The sequence below is a fragment of the Bison bison genome, unplaced genomic scaffold (genome assembly GCF_000754665.1).
Source record: "Bison bison bison isolate TAMUID 2011002044 unplaced genomic scaffold, Bison_UMD1.0 scf7180017864383, whole genome shotgun sequence".
In the NCBI taxonomy this organism is placed as follows: domain Eukaryota; kingdom Metazoa; phylum Chordata; class Mammalia; order Artiodactyla; family Bovidae; genus Bison; species Bison bison.
Window position 1 is genome coordinate 8,363,459 of NW_011494955.1, and position 438 is coordinate 8,363,896.

Sequence of the window (438 nt, forward strand, 5' to 3'; positions counted from 1 at the left end):
AAAAAAAAAAATCAAAACCTGTAGCCAGTGGTCATATCAAAATCTTTTTATGTTCAGATACTGAGCCTTCGTAAGGGTTGACTACCTCAGATTTGCTGCACTCATTGTGGACTTCATGTGGATCACAACTTCTGGATAAGAAGGTTACAGCTATTAAGTATCGATGTGAAACTTGAAACCAGTTCTACTGGATTCCTATCAGAAATCCTGCAGAAAGTCAGCCATCTGGGTTCTGATCTGCTGTAAAAGATGAAGATTTAAGTGACCTTAATTAACCTGTCCTGTGCCCCATCTATAAGGAATACTCTGAGGTGGACTGTGGCTGGATTAGACTTCCTAGAACATGCCACTCTCAAAAGAACTGATGTGCTTGGAAAATCTGTAGGGCTCTGATTTATAATTTAAAACTTTGAGTTGTATTCTGAGGTAACCACAAAT

General features: G+C 38.8%; 1 pseudogene; it reads left to right on the top strand.

Moving 5' to 3' along the window:
• The window catches only part of LOC105001619, a 2,610-nt pseudogene extending 2,267 nt beyond the window's left edge, over window positions 1-343 (top strand).
• Window positions 344-438: the final 95 nt, after the last annotated feature.